We start from the raw sequence: 22,164 nt of genomic DNA on the forward strand, positions 1-22,164 counted from the left end.
TTTAGGAGGAGCGTATAGAAGCTGTCCACATCTGCCCAGGGAAAGACTTTTCACAACAGTTCAAACAATGGTCTGAATATCATGAATACCAGGTTCCTTTGGCTAAAGCATACAGGGTTATTCTCTGGTGGCTTGCCTGGTTATCCACTTTGCAGAGCTGGGTCCCTGTGTGTCAGAACTGGCCTAAGGTGGCAGATGATTGAAGAGAGGTGAACAGACCCAGGCCTGGATAGAGTACAGTTTACTAGGGATTTACTGTGTTACAGCTTTGAAGTGAAAGACTTCTCCAATGGAATTGTTACAGCTATTCTCTGAGGGGGAGCATGCCCCCCCACCCCCGTGCAACTGTTGCAGCTTAAGGGAAAGATATCCTGGCCGTTAGGAGCCAAGGAATACCAAAGTCCCACTGTGTAACAAACCTCATACAAGAGGCTATCTGCCATTGCTCAGGTAAGAAGCAGCAGGGAACTGAACAGGAAATGTGTGTGTGTGTGTGTGTGTGTGTGTGTGTGTGTGTGTGTGTGTGTGTGTGTGTGTGTATACAGTCTCGGTGGTGGCGATTTCAAGTCAAGCCCAGGGATTGGTGGGATTTCAAGCTCAGGGGTTGGTAGGCTCGGACCTTTTACTCTACATTTACAGATAAAAATATTAGGTGACTGTAAGCCAGGTGGATCCCCAAACCCAAGGAGGTAGAAAGGGCCCTTAAATTCCCTTTACCTAAAGCCTAGCCCTAATTCACCCTGGGGACCAGCAGCCAGGTGAGAAGATGTACTCCTTGGGGCCCTGGCTAGAGGAAGCAATGTTTACTGTCTGGAAAGAGCAGAGGCACAGCATCCAGGCAATGGATTCTAATCAGTTCTGCCAGCGTCTGGGCTGGGCCAAGGCCGTCCTGGTCCTTAGAGGTCAACCCAATGCAGAGCCTCTGGAGTGGGGGGTGGGGGTAACAGCAAGGAGTAGGTTTGAGAGAGGGTCTTTCTGTTCCATTGTAACAAGTCTCTGCTCTCTGGGCTGCCATTGATCCTGCCTGCTACATGCTCTCTGGGCACCTTTGGGTGACCCGTAAGTGCTCCCCAGAACAGACCTGGAGACCTGCTCTACAATGACAGACAAGGATACTGGGAGATGCACCTGCTTCCCATTATGGTATAAGGATGCATTCCAAGGTCCCAGCCAGGGTGTGGGGGTTTCAAGGGTGACACTCTAAAGGACTTCTCAGAATGTCCTTAGTGACGTAAGAGTTTCTGGACATGGTATAGAGGCTGCCTGGATGGCAAACTCCCCTGCGTTTGCTTTGTAGCATTAAGGGAAGGCCTTGGACTTTAGATCCTCCTTAATGGGGAAGTTTTGGTCCACTGTAGCTTCTTTTTTAAAAAAAAGATTTATTTATTATTTTTATGCGTTCACTGTAGCTCTCTTCAGACACACCAGAAGAGGGCATCAGATCCCATTACAGATGGTTGTGAGCCACCATTTAGTTGCCGGGACTTGAATTCAGGATCTCTGGAAGAGCAGTCAGTGCTCTTAACCGCTGAGCCATCTCTCCAGCCCCTCACTTTAGCCTCTAACCAGTGTTGCTGCCCTTGATGCAATCACAGAGCCTGGAATTCCCATTAGAGATCTGGGGCTGGCGAATTCTTGTTTTTTTTTTTTAAGATTTATTTTTATTTTATGTATGAGTGCTTTGCCTCTTTGTGTGTATTCTACGTGCATACCTGATGCCCTCAGGGACAGAAGATGGCATTGGACCTCCTGGAACTGGAGTTAGGTGCAGTTATGAGCTACCACGCAGGTGCTTAGAGCCAAACCTTGGTCCTATGCAAGAGCAAATGCTCTTAACTGTTGAACCATCTCTCCAGCCCCTAATAAACATTTTTGCAGGGAGCCTTTCAAGAACCCTCCCCACACTCCTGGCTGCTTCCAGTATCAGACTCATGCTCTGAGATCCAAAGGCAGAAGACAGCAGGGATAGGGGAGCTCAGACTGTGAAAAGGGAACAGAGAGCTCGCTGGCCAGTATAGCTTACTTGGTGAGATCCAGGCCACTGAGAGTCCTGGTCTTAGAAGAGGTAGACAGTGGACAAGTGAGTTTATCCTCTGACCTCTCCAAGCAGGCACAAAGACACACACATACACATACACACACACATATATACACACATACATGCACACACACACATACATACACACACATATAAACACACACACATGCACACACATGCACACACACGCACATGCACACACACAATGCACACACACATTCACACACATACACACATACATACACACACATATAGACACACACACATGCACATACACATCCACACACACACGCACACACACATGCACACACACGCACTCACACATACACACACATACACACATATAGACACACACATGCACACACACATGCACACACACGCACTCACACATACACACACATACACACATATAGACACACACACATGCACACACATGCACACACACATACGTGCACACACACATGTACATACACACATGCACACACACATACGCATACACCATCACACATGCACACACATGCACATACACATACACATGTGCACACACACACATATATTCATAAATGCATGCATACATGCATTTTTGTTTGTTTTATCAAGTCAGGGTTTCTCTGTATAGTCCTGGCCATCCTGGAACTCGCTCCATAAACCAGGCTGGCCTCGAACTCAAAGATCTGCCTGTCTTTACCTCCCAAGTGCTGGGCTTAAAGGCATGTGCCACCACCACCTGGCTGTACATGCATTTTTTTTTAAAGGCAACTTTACTTGTCTCACAGTACATGTAATAGCCTGTTCTAGAGGCTGGAAAGTCTTACGAGCATGTTATCAGAGAAGATATCTCACTGCTTACAACTCCCAGTAAAAACAGGCGAGAGGGCACAGGTGGAAAGGGGAGAAGTCAAGGGGTGGCCTGGCTTTATAACAGTCTGCTCGGGGAGTCACTAATACATTCCTGATTGATCAGGAGCTCACATGTCTGGGGAAAAAAAAAAAAAAACCAAACAACAACCAAAAAACAGAAATCCCACTTGCTTCTCAAGGCTCCGTTTCTCAATACTGCTGCAGTGTGTGTTCTGAGAGGTGTGAGAACAAACCATCCCACTGGGCCGGCGTAGTGGCCCGCACCCGGACAAAAGCTTCCGGGACTGGAAGTAGCCTTTGCACTGGAGTCTAGGGATGGGGAGGATGAGGAAGCCTGAAGTCAGTTGATGGGACCTTCCTTTCTGCATTAAAGTTGAATTGACTTGTCTATTCGGAGACCCCATTCTTCTCTTCTGTGAGAAACCAGACCTCCACAAGGCCCTTATGCTCCCTACCCACCTCAGACTGTCCCGTCCACCTCATTCCTGCCTCCCTGACCCTGCCGTTGGGAATCACCTGGGACAGCGGGTGAGTCAGACGCTCCATTTGGACTCAGGCAAGGAAGCTGGTCAGAGGATGGGATGGGAGATTTCAGGGTGGGGAACGAAGGGTTGTCAATGCTCATGCTTGGGTGAGGAAGAGACCAGGACTGGAGATGCTCTTGCCTGAACAGGGCGTGGTTGTTCTCAGGGTGGGATGTACCCAGAAACCTAGAGATGGTATCTAGGCTTCTGCAGAGAAATCAGCACAATGAGAATAATGAGGTGAGTGAATGACAAATGACTGTGTCACCAAATCAGGGAGTCAGTGAATGTTTCCGGACCCTACACAGGCCACCACTGGCTCTAGCACCTTTTCTCATGGCTACTTAATTAATTCCCTCTCAGCCTTTCAAATGTGGCTTAAGTGGCCCCTCTACCACTGGCCACCAAAAGATGTGTGTTCCACCCCGATGGTGATCTTCCTTGGTACGAAAGCCTTCTGTTCATCAAAGTAACTCAGAGCCAGGAATTTAGATTTCACCAAACCCTGGAAATCTTGTTCGGAGATCGCTAGGAGTAGGATCACTCTCCCACTGTTCCTGGCCTGTTTGTCCCAGTTCACATAGTCCTGTGCCCACAACCTTTGTCTCACTAGAGATCACAGTAGCTGCTAGCCAGGTACACTCACTCTGATAGCCCTTACCCCACAATGGTTTAAATAGATTTTGTTTCCCCCACCCCCCAACCCCCAATGAACTGAACCAGTTCTCTGAAGCTGTTCTCAGGGATGCGTTTTTTTGCCCTTGGGCGGCACTCACTGCCACCCAAGTTCCTGCCTGCATCCACCTGCTTGAGGGAGCTTCCCTCCCTCCAGCCAGATTGATCAGCTGGCCTGGCTTGGTCAGGGGGAGGGAAGAAGCAGACACAGGGCGGCAGCTGGTGCCCAACCTAGTTGTTTCAGGTCCTCTGGTGTGAACTGGAAATTTAAGGGTTCTTTGGAAAGCCACTATGTCAGATGATTTTTTTTTTGTTCTTTTTTTCGGAGCTTGGGATCGAACCCAGGGCCTTGCGCTTCCTAGGCAAGCGCTTTACCACTGAGCTAAATCCCCAACCCCTCAGATGATGTTTTGCTGGGGGCAAACACTGCTTTCCTGAAGCAAACACAGGTAGAAGGATGTTTGGCTAAGAAGACTCATGAAGGAACATTTTACTGAAGCAGACACGGGTGAGGGGGCGTTTTGCTAAAGCAAACACAATGAAAGTTCTCAAGCATGCAATAGGGTAAAGGATTCTACGCTAAGGACATGAATGTATTGGTCTGCCTTTCGTTGCATAGCTGGGATCCATTTACTGTGGCTCCATAGAGAGAAATGCACCAAAAAACATTTGATGGTATGCTGTGGCTTCTTGCTGCTTCTGCAGACTTGGCCAATTGACAGAGTGATGCCACCTGAGACAAACTCATGTCGCGTTTTGCTAGCTCAGACTCGCATGGTGAGGCAAGACCCATGGAGGACACACGATGTTTGGTAAGAGTATAAATAGAACTCAGCGGACTATGAGAGGGGCTTGCGAATAGAACTAGTTTTACAACAAACACTTCTTGGCCTCCAGGCTTCAATGATGCAGCAGAGAACTTCTCCTGGTGTTCCTGCTGGCCTCAGTTCCTCCTGCTGACACACGCCAATTCAGCCTGAGGCCTTCCTGGCTATCTCTGCTAGGTCTTGCCACCACTGCTGATTCTGTGTTTGCTATCCCAACTCTACGGAACTGGACGGCTGGTGTATTGGGTCTACTCGTGAACTGAGCTGCTGCAGCTGACCCACAAACTGAACCGCTGATTTCCTAACGACGCAGATGGGGTTTGCTCCAGTGAACCATTTCTAAACAGGTCCACTTCGCCTGTATCCCAATAACCTTTTCTACTACTGCTGGTGGGTGATAGGCTAGAAGGGAGAATGTAATGACCATTATTAAAAGCAGGTTTTGAAAAAATATCTAAAGTTACACTGGTATAAGTGGGAAACATGGAGGTTTCCTGTGCCACCCCATGACCTCCAAGGCCCTAAACTTTCTCACACTGAGGGCTGATGGTCTATCCTTTTCTCCTTTGTGTTCAGTCTGTATGGTTGTGTTGGGTCCACACACACGTTAACAGGGCAACTGACGTCTTCTGGCCAGGGTGACTCCTTGGCCTTGGTAAAAGACCCCTAAACCTCTGTTTGGACCCCCAACAGCCTGCTTGGCTGTTGGTAAAACTGGTCACAGTGACCTGTAAACACCACTAGGGTGGCCACTGGAACGCTCACAACTCCAGGAAAGCTACGATTGGGTCTTTGCAGAATCCTCCCAGGTATTGTGTGGCTCCTGGCAAAGTTCCTCGCTGACCTCCGTGTTTCAAAACTTTATTTTTTCAATCTTGGGAAATACCTCATCACATCAAAAGAAACCTCAGATTGGGGCGATATTTGCCCTTAAAAAAAAAGTCCAGTGGAGTAAAACTCACCAAAAGGCAGGCCTCCTCATTTTGGGAGGGAAGTCCTTGAAATGGCAGCACATATGGCCACAGATGATCTTCACATCCCTGACTCATAGACTAAAGTCAGTTACCTCACCCAGATGCAGAGACACCCAAGAAGTGAAAAACTCTCTCTCCATATTTCCTGACCAAATGGCTGCGGTCTACCAATGCGTAGGACCTCCTGAGGATGCTGCATTTCCCCAGTCAGGTGAGTCTGGATCAGGGTCCAAAGATGGCCCTGTTCCAGGTCTTACAGCCCACAAAACAGAAAATTAGAGTCATATATCCTACCACCCCCCTACAATCCCTCTGAGAAAAGTGCCCCCACAAACCCTTAGCCCCGCCCGCCCCTCTCCCTGCCACCCACCCACCAACCCTGCACTCTACAGGACTCCACCGCTCCCGTAGAGACTGTGTGGGTGTCCAGCACTTTAGAAGGCTTCCACCCCAAAATCGTCATAAAAACAGATGGCAAGCCATTCAGATGCTTTATCGATAGCTGGGGCAGACAAGATGATTTTGAGACAACAAGAGATCCCACACCATTGGCAACCAATCCCTGGGCCTCAGCTTCCAGGAATAGGAGGCTGCCCCGCTGTGTTCATCACTAAGGAGGCCTGCAGATGGGAAGACCGAGCTGGAGCTACCAGTCTACACCCTCTAATAGTTAATATCACTACCCATCTATCTTCTGAGGAGAGATAACTTAGAGACCCTAGAAGTGGCGCTTGCTAGCCAACCAGAAAGGAATCACATCAGGACAGATGATTGTACCCATAAGGAGAATTTTACTCCCCCAAAGCCTTATTAACCCTCCTACGAATCACTCCCAGTTTTAAGGTCCACTGTTAAATTTAATACTCCTACCCTTGACTGGCTTTCTAACAAGCCTGTCGGCATTGAACAGTGGCCCTTAGAGATCAAGAGAGAAACTTGAAACCCTCACACAACTAGCAAAAGAGCAGCTTCTGCTCCAACATATTTGACCTTCCCAAAGTCCATGGCACACCTATAAAAAGGAGCTCAGGGATAATGGAGACTGTTTGAAGATTTAAGGGCAATTGATGAAACCATGTGAATCTAGGGATCTCCTCAAAGGGCTGCCCCGTGTCTCGGCCACGCCCGCCAATGTTCCTCTGGTGGCAACAGGTACCAAAGCTGCTCTCTTCCTATTCCTCTGCTTTGTGTTTTCAGGAAGCCCCGTCAACAATTCTGAGCTGGCCTTACAGTATGAATGGACAGTTCTTCCTTAGGGGATGGCTAACAGTCCCATCCTCTGCCAAGAGGCCATGGTTACTCCATTGAAACCTTACTTAGACCAGTTATAAATCCTGAGTCTCCCCCATACCGTTCTGGTGTGGAAAGAGTCTTCCACTTTGCCCCACCCACTTAAGGATCAATTAGTACCTTGCCTGTCTTCTCTAGGATTCAAAATAGATTCTCACAAAATACAGCTCATTCCATCCATTGAATTCTTGGGAATGGAAATTTCCCTCATTTCAATACGCCCCCTTAAACTAACCCTTTCCTTCCTCCAAATCTTTCACCTCCCTCCAAAGTTGTTTTGGGAAACCTTAACTGGCTTTGACCCTGGCTCCCCTTCCCACAAGCACTCTCTAGCCTCTCCTTGACCTCTTAAAAGGAAATAAAAGCCCCTCCTCCCCGTGAACACTCCTCTGAGACAACCAAGCTCTAAATTTTGTCAATGTGGCCCTAAAAGATATGACCTGACGGTGCCCATACAGTATACCTTCTTATCTTTAATTTCTCCCCTACACTTACAGGAGCCCCACATCAGCCCCGGGAGGGCCAGAATGGCTCCACCCACACCAGCGGGCAGTGCACCTAGAATTGTAAGTGAGATAGATACACTCACTCTTACGATTAGAAATGTCAAGGATCGCACCCCGCAAACCTTAGGAGAAGAGCTCAGTATCCCTGTCACCCCTTTCTCTCTTTCCGATAGTCAATGGCTATTCAGAAGTCACTCCTGCTTGACTATTAGCCTAATAGAACTCCCAGGACAAATTGATAACCATTACATAATGAAAGATGGGCTTCCCTCTGTTGTGGTGGCTGTCCCCTCTCCCCCCAGATCTTTGCAAAGGAACCACTCACTGGAGCCCCCTCAATACTTACTGATGGAGGGGAACGGGGAGCTGCAGCAGTAATATGATGCTCCCCCAGGAAAGGACTCCCCACTATTCGATACAGAGGGCTGACCTGCTACCCCACCCCGATATAAGGAACTATATGCTATCTATTTAGCCATAAAGAAGTCAATGGGCTCTTTAATATTTTCTCAGACAGTGAATACACCATTAATCTGCTTCCTGGGTTATCCAGATCCTTTGTCAAACCTGACACCAACCCACTATTACCTCTGCTCACCCATGTTTCTATTCTCTTACAGGAAAAGGCCACTTCCTTCTACATCCAGCATGTCGGATCTCACAATCCCCTGCCCGGTCTGATATCAATGCCCTCACTGATCAGAGTGTTCAGAACCTCTGTTGAACAAGCAGGTTAATTCAGTACACACACACACACACACACACACACACACACACACACACACACACACATATATAAAAGGGCTTCATGTCTGCTTTCCCTACATCCCCCTTGCTCAGCTTCAGAGGATAATAAAAACATGCTCCTCTTGTGTATCCCTTACCCAGCCTTACAAACGATGGGCACTAACAAATCCAATGCCCTCTGGAAAGTTGATGCCACCCACATTCCTCAATTCAGCTGTCCAAAATTTGTCTTTGTTTCTGCTGACACATACCTAAATTTCATATGGACTATAGCCCAAACAGGAGAAAACTCAAAAAAGTTAATTCTCCATGTGCTTCTCCACCTTAGCCATCAGCAGATAAAAACTGATACTGGTCCTACCTTTACGAGCTCCCAATTCGAAACCTTTTGCTTGCAATGGGAATTGCTCACCACACAGGGATTCCTTATAACTCCTAAGGCCTAGGAATGATAGAAAGAACACATCAAACCCTAAATAAAGCCCAACTTATAAGACAAAAAGCAGATGCCTACCCCCAATATACAATTAATGATGGCTCTGACTACCCTAAATATAATTAATACTTACAAGAGCTCCAAACACTCTCCCATCTCCCTCCATTGGCACTCACCCAACGTCTCTCAGCGAGTGTGATGATGCTATCCCTTGGACAGGATTTGGGAGGGACCAAACCCCCTCCTTACAGCTGGGAAGGGCTTTTTGCTTGTGTCTTCCCACAGGACCAGTCAAGGCCCATTTGGGTTCCAGGCAGAAATGTCGGACACCACCCCACTGAAAAAGATGGCCCACCATCTGACAGATCAAGAACTGAGGAGGTGGGCTGGAGAGATGGCTCAGTGGTTAAGAGCACTGACTGCTCTTCCAGAGGTCCTGAGTTCAAACCCCAGCAACCTCAGGGTGGCTCACAACCATCTGTAATGGGATCTGATGCCCTTTTCTGGTGTGTCTGAAGACCGTGACAGTGTAGAGAATGCAGAACTACCAACAAGATCTCCTGAAAGGACATTTACGACCTAGTGGCAGCCATCTAGGCCACGTGACCTCCACAGGCTTCCCTGTCCTCTGTTCTTATGGCTGGTTTTTTTTTTTTTTATTCTTATTCTACCTCTGCCCAGCCTCTTCCCAACCTTCCCAATACCCACCACTGGAGATTCTTAGCCAGGGAGACTTATAACGGACACATCAAAATCACAGGAACCCAGGACTGCCCACTTGAAGGATGCTGGACCAGGATTGAGATTCCTCAACACACCAATTCCATCCCCAGCCCTTTTCTCTTCTTTCCTTACCATGACACCATGACACAGGTGACCATCTCCAGGAGACCTCTCTATAGAGAGAGGTTGCAGATATCGGAGATGCCAAATTGAAGCCACCAGTCATGGCACCATGTTCACCAACCTTAACACTCATTTTTTAGCTTTCCATCGGCGATCCCTGGGATGAATGATGATGAATGGAAGTTGTAGGAAAGCTCTACCCTTACATTTATGCCGTACCACATAGCCAACCTACACATCTCTTACCAGCTTGTCCCTGCCTCCAAGTTGGTCTTTACTCACATTAACATTATTCAACAGAAGGATCAAACTCAAAAAGAGATCCAAGCCACCCTCTGCTGGCTACAATAGAGTACAATAGAATTCCTAGACTTCCTCCTCATGCAAATGAGGCATCCCCAGCACCCTGGTCCCTGCCAATGATGTACATTCATCCTGAAAACCCCTACCCACCCCCTTGCAAAGGTTTAAATAGCCTGTGCTTCCTAGTAAGTTAAACCAGTTCTCCAAAGCTGTCCCGCGTGTGTGTTCTTTGCACACTCACTGCTGGCCAAGATCCTGCCTGCAACCACCCGCCTGGCTGAGCTTCCCTCTCACCAGTCTGGGCTGGTTGCACAACAGGCCTGGCTACCCTGGGGGAGAATTGGACCTAGGGCAGCAGATGACATCTCAGGTAGGGGATCTCTGCTGCTTCGATGGTACCCCAGGATGTCGCTGTGACGCTCACCCAGCCTCTGAACTACTCACAGCCCCTAGCATGTTGCCTTTTCTACTCTGCATCCAGATTAGAGTATATGCCTTATTCCTAAGGACACTTATGGATGTGTTATATATGTCTTGGCCTCTTGGTGTCTCTCACAGCTTCCTGCTGAATCAGGGGTCTCGGTTGGTTGCACATGCACCCTGTGAGCTAGAAAGGCAGTTGCTAGAGGATGTCCACAGAGGCTTCGGCAGGTGGCCGAGATCTAACTTTGGGGGAGGGGGCCTGGGGGTTGCAAATAGGATACCTTCCAGAGGGGCAATGCCATGGATTTGTTCAACACGTAGACAGGAAGGGCGAGATGTGTTCCTCCCACGCTCTGTCCACTTTGTCCTCTTCCTAAGAAGTACACTCTGAGATCTTGGACAGAGGTTTTATGGCAGCAGGAATCAGAGAACCAGGAAGTCGGTCCCCATCTCTTGGCTCCCGCTCTGAGCCCCACTTCCAATGCTCTTGTTTCACTGTGAGTTGGGGGTCACACCTTGGATCCAGCTCCACTGGCCTTTATTCTGAAAGCTTTCTATGGCGGGCTCTGCAGGAAGTCCACTAGTTCCGGGAAACCAATTCAATCTGCAGCGGCAGGAAGCCCTGCAGGAGACAGAGGCAGGCTACGCTCCTGAGACACCAGGAGAGAGCCGCTTCCTAGTAGCTGCCAAACACTTCAGGGTGGCTGTCTGGTTGACACGGTCTAGAGTTTTCTGAGAGAAATCTCAACCAGGAATGGCTTAGATCAGATTAGCTGGTGGGCATATCTGTAAGGGGGATGTCTTGATTGTTAAATGGTATAAGTTGTGATACATACAGCACAGTGTGGGCAGCACCATTTCCTGGGCTGTATAAGACGGTTACCTAAGCACAAACCTGAGTTACTTAGTAAGCAACATCCCTCCATGGTTTCTGCCTCAAGCCCCTGCCTTGACTTCCCTCAGTGATGGACTGGAACCTGTCACTGAGGGAAAACTTCTAGAACCATCGTTTATGCTCACTATAAGGCCACCCACCCTCCTATCTGACCAGGGTGACTCATCCTCCACTTGCTCCTATGAGGGTGATATCTAACCACGCTGGCCACCTTCAGCAAGGACACCGTTGGGTCAGTTCTAACAGGCTCTTCCCCAACTCCCTGCCCTTACCCTTTAGGTACCAATTTCTGCTTGGCCAAACTTTATTTGGAGTTGAGCCCAGTAACTGTCTCCTACCCACTTCCTGAAAGACACTGAAGTGGCCCCTGTCCTTACAGATGCTCCCTGCCCCCTGGCATTAACAAGCATCCCTGAATATTTTTTTCTATAAAATACTAGGAACTTCCCAGGTTTTTAAAAACACAATAAGGTTAAGAAAACAGAACAAGACAAAAGCCTGAGGACTTTTCAAATGTCTGAAAGTCCCATGGTCTGGATCTTGGCAGAAAAGGAGATCGGTGGGGAAAATGAGTGACTTTCAGATGAACTCTGGAGTCACTAAGAGCTCAGCAGTGGCGATCTGTTCTTTATAACAAACACAGCTTGTTTGTGGAAAGATTAATATCGTACAAACCGGGATGGTGGGTGTGGAGCATTTCGTCCTGTCTTTGCAACTTTTATTCAAATCTAAAGTTATTAGAAAAAAAATTAAGGAGTTGGGGCTGGCAAGATGGATCAGTGTGTAAAGGAATCTCTCTCCAAGCCTGACCGCCTGAGTTCAATCCCTGGGATCCCCATGGTAGAAAAAGAATTAACTCTAAGAGTTGTTCTCTGACCTCCAGATGTGGGACATGGTGTGTGTGTGTGTGTGTGTGTGTGTGTGTGTGTGTGTGTGTGTGTGTCCATCCACATGCATGCTGTGTGCACGAGTGCAGGTCAGAGGACAACTTACAGGAAATCCTTTTCTCCTTGCACCATGTGGCTCGCAGGAATTGAATTGAGTTATCTCTCTGACCTGATAAAAATAATTTTAAGAAATTACACACACCTTTAAGCCCAGCACTTGGGTGGCAGAGGCAGGTGGTTCTTTGCAAATATGAGGACAACTTGGTCTAAAGAGCAAATTCCAGGACAGCCAGTGCTATACAGAAAAACCCTATCTCAAAAAAACGTCATCACCATCATTATTACCATCATCATCACCATCACCATCATCACCATCACCACCACCATCACCACCATATCATCATCATCACCACCATATCATCATCATCATCATCACCACCACCACCACCACCACCACCACCACGCATCATCACAACATGTAAAACTAAGGAGTTGATTTGCTGTTGTTTTTAAGGGAACTCCCAGAAGGAAGCCCATTCCAGGCTCCACAGAGAGGTGGGGCTGTGGCCCTGGGCCCCAGGCCCACTGGGCCCTGCACTGTCTCCTTCAAATGTCAGCATTTCTAGGACAGGTTTTTATTACTTTTGCCTTTAGGATTTGGAAGAGTGTGGTTTTTTGTTTTTTTGTTTTTTTGTTTTTTTGTTTTTTTCAGTCAGGATCCCGTCAGTTAGCCCAGGATTGCTTTCCTTTTACCTTACAATTCTCCTCCCTAGCCTCCCAACACTGAGATTATAGACACAGACATCATGCCTACTGTCTTTAGAGTTTACTGTATTAAACAATATCAAGGAGACCCTGAAGGCCTTGGAGGCCAGACTGACCCTCGCTTTCTTATTTACAACTACACTAGCTCCTGTTTCTAAGTTGATGAAACCTAGCCACCCAGAGGGCGTTTGGTACCCAATATGGCCTCACTTTATGTGGCTACTGACACAGGAGATGTCAATGTGCGCTTGATCGCAGGCGCCATCCCAGACCCTACGTGGGATTCTCAGTGACACGTCCAGCACATGTGCTTTCCTAAAACCCTCAGTGTGGGGAAAGTGGGACTCTAAATGGTAGATGTGGGCAGAGGCAGAGGGTCTTGGTCAGTGTCATGGACATAAATGGTAAATATGTCCCTGTGCTCCACTGATATTAGCAAAGCTGGGGCATCCTGTGGGCCGTCTCCTGAATCACATCCCATGATTTTAATGGTCAGGAGCCATGGGTAGGAAACAGTGAATCTCAGCAGAGGGGATGAAAAGAACAGGTAGACCCCAACAGCCTCTGGTACCCCAAAGCTGTACCCATCTTACCTCTTCAAAGGTGATCTTGCCCATCCCTTTGTGGGAAGAGAAATTCCATCCCTGCAGGAGAACCGACCACAACACCTTGTTCTGGCAGGAGATTATAGGCCTCCTCAGGAGTAGACAGTGACCCAGCCTGGGCTGCTGAGGAAGTCACTCAACAGCTGTGGAGAGACAGGGATCATGTGAGGCCATTGGAAGGACTAGGGCCACTGCCCTCAGGTATGGGTGGGATCAGGCTGGCTAGAGTCCTGGGTGGGTAAGAAGCAGTTTGGAGGCAGTTTGAAGCAGTTTACAGCTCAGGCTCTGGGCTGTGACCCAATACTAACTTAACAGTGGTGCAGCCAGAAGTTAGGGCTTGGGCTGAAGAGACGGCTCAGCAGTTAGGAGTACCGGCTTTCCAGAGGCCCCTAGCTTGATTCCTGTCATCCGCATGGTGGTTTACAATAGTCTGTAATTCCAGTTTCAGGGGATTTGACTCCCTTTCCTGAACTCCATGGGTATCAGGCACACATATGTCGCACATACAAACATGCAAGCAAAACACTTATATGCATAAAATAAATAAACATATAAAGAATTTAAGAGTCTTACCCCTTCAGGCCCTCAGCTTTGTCATTTGTGTGGGGGACAGCAAAACGGTTGCTTTCCTGCCCATCTCTGGGGGTATGGAAGGGACACATTCACTTAGCTTTGTGGGTCTCACTTCCTGGTCTATGAAATTGGGGTGACAAAAGTGGGAATAACTGAGGTCTCCTGCATGCAGAGCCGAGAGCTGGTGCTACTCTGTGGTGGCCCAGCAGAGGTGGTGTAAGAGGAGAGGGATTGTTTTAGCCGTGCACGGTGGCACCCATCCTTCCCACACCATTTAATCTTTGGAGGCAGAGGCAGGCAGGTCTCTGCATTCAAGGCCATTCTGGTCTACAGAGCGAGTTCCAGGACAGCCAGGGCTACAAAAATGAATACACACACATGCACACGTACACACATGCACACATGCATGGGCACATCAGAGAGAGAGAGAGAGACAGAGACAGAGAGACAGAGACAGAGACAGAGACAGAGAGACAGAGAGAGACAGAGACAGAGAGGAGAGAGACAGAGAAACAGAGACAAAGAGAGAGACAGAGAGACAAAGAGAGACAGAGAGACAGAGACAGACAGAGACAGAGAGAGGAGAGAGACAGAGAAACAGAGACAAAGAGAGAGACAGAGAGACAAAGAGAGACAGAGAGACAGAGACAGACAGAGACAGGGACAGAGACAGAGAGACACAGAGACAGAGAGACAGAGAGAGACAGGGAGAGACAGAGAGTGGTAGACAGAGAGGCAGACAGAGACGGAAACAGAAACAGAGACAGACAGACAGAGACAGAGATTTTGACAGCCTGCTGTTGTTTCTAATGGTATTTGTGGAACGTCGCTAACTTCAACTATGTCCAGAAGCTGAATTCAGCAGAATCCACATGGTCTCTGCCAGCAAAACTCAGCATCCGTTAGAGAATCCCCCAAACAAAATGCACAACTGTAACCAAAGAGTATGTGAAAGGAGAGAGAGACTAGGCTAGAGCACAAGAGTCTTAGCAGGGGATCTGATATAGATTAGGAGGTGGGAGAGGTCTAACCTATCGATGGAAAAGAGTCAGATAGGGAAGAGGGTGGGGGAAGACTTCGGGTGGAGAGAACAGAGTGAGCCAAGGCCCTGTGGGCAGAGCTTAGCCTACACAAGGAATGTAGGTGACACGTCAGCTAGGCCACACAAGGAATGTAGGTGACACGGCAACTAGGCCCAGCTGCAGGACCTACAGCTGTGGGACTGGATCAGCAGCTTCTCCTACCTGCACCGCTCAGCCAATGAGTGCCTTAAAAACAAAGAAATGGACAATGCTAGGGTCTGTTGAGCAGCTGAGAAGTGAAACTGAATGCAGCAAGCCTCTGAGAAACTAGAGAGGATGTGGCACTGAGGCGCACATCTCTGTGCTTTGATGTTCCCTGAAACCAGGGAGGTATACAGCTGAAACTAAGACATTTCCTGTCTGGGGAAAGCATACTGAAAACTACCCTCACCACAGGACGCCACAAGGAGATTTGGGATGGGTTGGGGGATATAGATGACAGACCCAGGTATGATGGTGTACACTGGCAATCCCACAGTTTGAAGAGCAGCCTGGGCTATGTATAGAATCTGAGGCTAGCATTAGCTATAGGGTGAAGGACGCCCCGTCCCTGAACAAGGGCAGTAACAATAGCAGCAATGTTAAAGTGAGCAAGAAACAATCTGTGAACACAAGGACTGAAGGATGTATTTATAAATGAGTTCAACATGGTACAGGGCTTCCCCAGCTGAATGTTTAACACAAAAACACACCCAGCCACTGACTGTCTCACTATCCCAGCCACAAGTAAATGCAAAACCCTCTTCTTAGAAAATTTAGTTAATCTGGGGAGCAGAACCTTTCCACAGAAGATCCAAATTCCACCAGAGAAGACTTCAGAAGTAAAGAAGAATGACAGCCACACAGGGAGGCCACCCCTGGAGGTGGCTAGCCAAAACAACCAGTCGAGAGGGTGAGCAACCAATGACTTGAGAACAACGTAAAGAAAGGACAAGGTAAGATTTAAAAGCAACTAAATAATGAGGGCTGTAATGGGGTGGTGACACTGAAGGGGCAGAGATAAGAGATTCAAAAATGAGTTACATAGTTCTCAAAATCACTCACATTAGAATAGAAACCTCTGGCCAAGCTTGGAGCTCAGGGGGAGAGCGCTGGCTCAACGTGCACAAGGATCTGGGCTCCATATTTAGCACTGCAAGTTAAAGAGATAAGTAAGAAAAATAGTGCCTAAGTAATGACTAGCTACCTGAGACACACTTACAGCCGTGCCTTAGGCGTAAGTAAGGTGCTTTGTCACCTCCTGATTACCAACAAGGAAACCAAGGTTCAGAGGTCTGATGTCTTGCCCAAGGTCAACTTCTACAACTGTGTGTCTAAGAGGAAATGACTCTCAAGTCAGCAAAAGCCACACAGGGGAGTGGCTGCCTCAATGTTACACAATAAACCATGAAGACAGAACTCGCAAGCGCTCGCTTCTACTGACAAAGTCAGCCATGATGTTGGAGATGATGTTGCTTTCCTTGCAGACCTGGAGTAGAGGGCTCAAGCTGTTTATCAGCCATGCAAGGAGGACAGGGCAGAGGCAGCTGGCAACTCTGTCCAGCTGTGTCTGGATGGCTCCACTGGGAAGGAAGGAGTACAGGAAAGGAAGAGCCCAGAGAGAAGGAAGCCTTCCATGACTCTTGTAAGGCAGGACACCTGGCCTTGAAATCAGAACAGGACACACCCAGAGAAGAAATTCTCAGCATAAAGGACATTTATTACCTTGGAGGGGCAAGTGGGGTGTAGGGCCTGTAAAGGCAGAAAGAAAGAAGCAGTAATAGCAGCAGCAATGAAGCAAGTGGATTTTTGCAGGAGTGGGATTTTAAGAAGAAAAGGGGGCGTCTGCACTAGGATGAGTTAGTAAATTCTGATTGGACATGTTAGCCAAATAATGAATTTTGATTTTTGGACTTTGGTGTTTTGTCTCAGGAATGAAGTCTGTGGCCAAATAAGAAAATAGACCTTGGAGACTGGCTTTAGGAAGGGAGAGGAATGGAGCTGGGGTGGGGGTGGGGGCTGGAGTGGGATCCAAGAGTTTCCTATGTCATGTTTGCCAAGCTAAAGCCTACTAGAGCCTTCCAGTCAGTAACCTGTCCCTTCAGGACCAGCTTCAAGGTGAAGGAGCAAAGTTTATGGACATCTGTTTACCCACCCAGGCCTGAGAGGACCAAGCATCATGGTAAACCTCTGAGCGGTCATGTACATGCATAGAGTACCTATTGTATGCTGAGCTCTGCCCTCAGAATTATTCAGAATTATTCCTCAGAGATCTCAGGAAGTAGATATTGTCCCTCTCATGTCCCAGCTGAGATGACTGAACCTGGGAATGCCCGGGACCCAATCATTAACCACATTGCTACCTTAGACTTTTCCTGGAGCGCCCACTTCCTGACACATCTTTCTTTCTTTTTTTTCTTTCTTTTTTTTTTTTTTTTTTTTTTTTTTTTTTTGGTTCTTTTTTTCGGAGCTGGGGACCGAACCCAGGGCCTTGCGCTTCTTAGGTAAGCGCTCTACCACTGAGCTAAATCCCCAGCCCCGACACATCTTTCTTTACCTTCCATGCACATGGCCAGTGCTGGAGATCAGTTCTAACGCTTTGATTCAATCGGGAATCTGCGTGTCCAAACGCTAAAGGTCCCTGTCCCCTGTTGGTTTTTGATTGATCCATAATGATGCCTGTGGCCAATGACTGGGAAAAGAGACATGGGGCAGGACCCTAAGAGTTGTGCGGGCTCGGATGCAGAGGAAAGGAGACAGAGGGCCGCCAGGATGCGGTAGGATAGCTGCAGGAGAGAGAGCCAACCAGCCATGTGGGAATTCAGGTACTTGGCCAGTGGCCATCTCCACTCGAAATGTTCACCTCCTACCCAAAGAAGAGACCATGAAGGTGTGGGACATTATAGTATGTGGGGGTGGAGGGAACTAAGTCACCTGGGTGGATGTAAGTTCATCACAAGCCCAATGTTGGACAGTGGCAAAAGAAAGCAAGTGGAGACACGTGACCAGGGTAAATGGGCAGAGATACAGCCTTGCTAGTCTCAGAGATACAGGGGTCAGAAGTCTTCACCTGCCTCTAGAAAGTGCACAAGGTAGGGGACCTCCTGTCCCCAATGGCTTCAGAAGAGTCCCCTGCCAGCACCTTGAATGCATCCTAGTGACATTTGTCCTACAACTATAACAAGCATGCGCTGCTTAAACTCACCCAAATCTCTCCATTTGATGGCAAACCGGAAATGAACACAGACACTTCTTAGAGGTGATTGATGGGAGGAGTGAGGAGCTCTGCTTGGAAGGTGGCCTCAGCGGGCCTGGAAGCACCCTGAACATAGAGAGGAGCCAGGCTTTGGGTGAACCTGAGAAAGACCTGCGTGTGGTCAGAGAAGGGCCTCAGGGGGAGTCTGAGAAAAAGGACCAGAGGGCAGGGCAGAGAAGAACTGGGAGGACTAAGGAGGCTGTCCTGGTATGTATAGACCAGGCTGCTCTTTTTTTTTTTTTTTTTTTTTTTGGTTCTTTTTTTTTCGGAGCTGGGGACCGAACCCAGGGCCTTACACTTCCTAGGCAAGTGCTCTACCACTGAGCTAAATCCCCAACCCCCAGACTGCTCTTTAACTCATGAAGATCCTCCTGTTTCTGCCTCACAGGTGCTGGGATTAAAGTTGAGCGGGGCTGGGGATTTAGCTCAGTGGTAGAGCGCTTACCTAGCAAGCGCAAGGCCCTGGGTTCGTCCCCAGCTCCGAAAAAAAGAACAAAAAAAAAAAAAAAAAAGTTGAGCAACGCCCCACCTGACAAAGTCACTTTCCAAGACACTTTTATAGCCTCTGGCCTGTTGTGACGTAGGATCAGTATGTCATTATTTTCATTATACAGAGGGAGAAATTGTCACTCAAGGCCACACAGAGACCACACATGTTTCTCTCACCCCATCTGTGGCTGTCCTCAGAGTGGCTTCCAGCACTGTGCAGCACGGTAGTGGCTGTAAAGAGGGACAGGTTCCCTTTCCAACAATCAGCTGGTCACACTGTCTCAGGTCTGTTTTAAGGATCTGGGGAAGAGGATGCTGGTTTTATTGTTTATTTGTTTGTTTTTTTAAAAAGGTCCAAGAACAGTGTCTTCCCTGGGTTTGGGTCTTAGACACAGAAAGTTGGGTCCCGGAAGCTGAACTTACAGCTCAGATGTGCCAACCTCACTGTATGACCCCCCAAGTACCCTTGCCTCCTCAATCTTTCCTTTCTTATTTGTTTAGGTGGGCCTTTAGGGAGACGCAATCATGAAAAAATAAAATACACCTTATAAGTCCTGAGGCCCGTGGCCTGCTCTTGATCCTGACCATAATCCCAATAAAGTCAGGAGAACCATTTGGTTGAGAAATCTCGGCACACGGCCTCTCTTTGCTTCATCTTCCTAGAACAGAGAAAAGGGATCCTCAAAGGCCTGACTCTTTCTGTGGCTGCTTCAGAGGGTACACGAAAGTTACTCCAGGGTCACTTACACTTGGACAGACTGGAAGCAGAGCGAAGCATTTCAGTCAGGTCCTGTGCCTCAGTTCTGCCGTTCCTTCTCCCTGGGGCCATGGTATGTCCCAAGGTCTTCCCCTTCAGCCTCGGCCCTGACACTCACTTGTGCAAACCCTACTTGACATGGCCAAAGAGCATCATGGCCCTTTCACCCTTGATGTCTGGGTAGGTGTTTCTCTGGAAGGCTGTCTGGATGACCTTGGCTGTCTCCTGGTTCACTGGATGGAGCGTTAAGTGAGGGATTGTGGGCTGGGTAAGCCTCACCTTCAACCAGCCCACCCTGAACCACTGTTCAGGCTCTCTAGGATGAGGCCTCCCAGCAGGGATCAGGCCTCTGGGAGGGAGTGAGGGGGCAGTCCTCAGGAAACTCAGAACCTCTTCTCTAGATCCTGCTCACACTCCAGGCTATAACTTCCGACACTTAGAAACTTTGTGATTCCAGTCAAAATGGCAGCCCAGAGCTCCAGCTGCAATGAACCTCAGCTGTACCCAGACCCCTAGCTCCCAATACGATTAATATGGAATGTTCTGTATGGATAATGCAAAGTACTCTCCCCATATCTTTGTCAGGCTAACCCCCCAGAGGGAGCAGGAAGGCTAAGGTCACACAGCAGTTGGCGACTGATGCCTGACTGGACAGAGGTTGGCCTCCATAGCCAAGGATACATAATCACCACCTTCGTCCCTAACCTGATTCCCCCCAGGTTTTCTGAATTACAGATGGACTAAGGTCTTGAGCAAACCATGCATTTGGCTATTCGAAATCTAGCAGGGAACGATGAACTTTGAATGTGCAGTCAGAGGAGAAAGGGGATCCCTGCCCCTCACCCTACTGTCACAGCTCTTGCCCCCCGAAGCTGCCAAGATCTGCAGACCTGCTCCAGTAGCAGCTTCTGACCACAGCAGAGGTCCTTGAAGAAAGCCTAGCCGGGCAGACAGGCGGGTACTTACACACCAGAACGGCAGACTTGGTGGTGATGCAGCACACAATGCTTGCCTCTCACATGGTTCTGCTGGAGCAGGCATTGGTGCTCCATGGCAGGGCCAGGCTGGGGAATGTGACAGCTAGCATGACTCTCCACAGTCATGGCTGGTGGCCTGGCTGGACAGCCTGGGCTCCTATTTCCCAGCCCCCATGAGGTTCTTTGGGGAAGCAGGTTTTTGTTGTTGCTGCTGTTGTTTTTGTTTTTTGTTTTTGTTTTCTGTCCCCAAGGATCTACCTCCTTCCTGTCCAACACGTCCTCCTGGGGTCAGCGTTGGAAACATGATCAGAGTGCCCCACACTATGTTCATTGGCCCTCAAAATCGCCTGCACCCTCCTATTGTACACTTCCTTGAATGTATCTCCCTCCTTAAATAAGCACGGCTAAACTTTATCTCTCGTTTTCCACAAACAGAGAAGTCAAAATACAGTGACTGTTGGTAACGGCTTCCTGCTGACCACAGTGACCTAAGCTGGGGGTTTGCTGCTGTATGTCGAAGGGGCAGATGAGCGTCTTGGCTGGTAGGGACCGGAATACCAATCTCTCCATTGTATTCTGAAAGGCAAAGACCTCTGATAGCCTGACTGTGGCTCTCTGAAGCATTCAAACGTACCTCAGTCCCACAACACCACCTTCCCAGCTGCCTGCACAGCCTGCACTTTGGGGTGCCCCAGTGAGAGCACTGAGCTCTGTCCCTTACACCGTTATTGTCTTGAGGATGAAGATAAGGCCCGGAGAGGGAGGGGAGCTGGCACAGGCCACAGAGCAATTAGGGGCAGCCTCTTTTACACATTCAGGTCTTGGGTCTACATCTGTAAGAGTTTTGAAAACCCCCATTACCCATCTCTGAGGGCTAGAGCATACCTTAGGCTCCCATGCTGCTTCCCTCTCAAGATCTCCTTGCTGTTACAGTTCTTGGAATCAAACTTTTCTGGATTTCTGAATCACTAGGGTTATGAAGTCTCTATGTCCTTAGATCCAGATAACCAGACAAGGAACAAGATTGTCTGTCTGTCTGTCTGTCTGTCTATAAATCTATCTCTATATAATCTATCTATGTATCTATCATCTGTCTCTATATCATCTGTCTGTCTGTCTCTATCTCTATATCACACTCGGGCTCATGCTGACTGTCCTGGAAGTCCCCAAAAGCCCTGTGAGGCAAAGGAGTTCTGTCACCAGTGGAACATAATGTGGAAGTTGGAGCTCCAGAGTGCATACTCCACGGGACATGTGCCAGGGATCCCGGGTTCAGTGTCTGCCTGCCCACTTAAACTCTGCCCCACTTATGCTCTGGGATAATCGTGGGAGTTGCCAACCTCAGTGGAGGCTGGGTGTGCCCAGACCTCAGCTACTGCAGCCTGTTTCCCATAGTCAGAGCCCACCCTGGCCACGTCCTTTGACAGTCACTTGACACAGCATTGTACC

The 22,164-nt window shown here is 48.5% G+C and overlaps 1 protein-coding gene and 1 long non-coding RNA gene across 9 annotated transcripts in view; one reads left to right on the forward strand and one right to left on the reverse strand.

Moving 5' to 3' along the window:
• Positions 1 to 17,195, reverse strand: part of Nlrc5 (NLR family, CARD domain containing 5) — a 103,623-nt gene extending 86,428 nt beyond the window's left edge. For 7 of the 8 annotated variants that reach the window (XM_039098152.2, XM_039098155.2, XM_039098156.2 and 4 more), the window contains exons 1-2: positions 16,302 to 17,190; positions 13,591 to 13,745 (exon numbers count right to left, since the gene is read on the reverse strand). The gene's annotated coding sequence lies outside the window, so the exon portion shown is untranslated. Of the gene's footprint in view, positions 1 to 13,590; positions 13,746 to 16,301 lie in introns of all 8 variants that reach the window. The other variant, XR_005496893.2, reaches the window with a different exon arrangement.
• LOC134483688 (uncharacterized) lies at positions 480 to 5,378 on the forward strand. Its single transcript, XR_010060567.1, has 2 exons — positions 480 to 4,910; positions 4,996 to 5,378. It is a non-coding gene; the product is annotated as an uncharacterized LOC134483688 (long non-coding RNA).
• Positions 17,196 to 22,164: the final 4,969 nt, after the last annotated feature.

This window comes from Rattus norvegicus, chromosome 19 (assembly GCF_036323735.1).
Source record: "Rattus norvegicus strain BN/NHsdMcwi chromosome 19, GRCr8, whole genome shotgun sequence".
Lineage (NCBI taxonomy): Eukaryota > Metazoa > Chordata > Mammalia > Rodentia > Muridae > Rattus > Rattus norvegicus.